Consider the following 300-nt stretch of genomic DNA (forward strand, 5'->3'; position numbering starts at 1 on the left):
TTCGCCGCCCCGTCGTCGCCGGTGCTCCCCGTCGCCCGCCTCTTCGTCCACCTCCCCGCTGGACTACATCGCCCCTCGCCGCTGCCCGAAGGCCTCCCCATCGCCGGACCACCCGCCGTTGCTGCTTGTCGCCGCAGCCCGGAGCTCCTCCGCATCGCCCGTCGCCCCGTCCTCGATTTCCCCCTCGACGGCTCCACCGAGCCCATTGCCTTCCCCCTGCAGATCCCCTGTGAGGAACCCCCCCTCCTATCCTCCTCCCCCTACTCCCTTCGTCCCCGTAGCCTCGGTAGCCGCCATGGC

The sequence above is a fragment of the Triticum dicoccoides genome, chromosome 7B (genome assembly GCF_002162155.2).
Source record: "Triticum dicoccoides isolate Atlit2015 ecotype Zavitan chromosome 7B, WEW_v2.0, whole genome shotgun sequence".
NCBI classification, from domain to species: Eukaryota; Viridiplantae; Streptophyta; class Magnoliopsida; order Poales; family Poaceae; genus Triticum; species Triticum dicoccoides.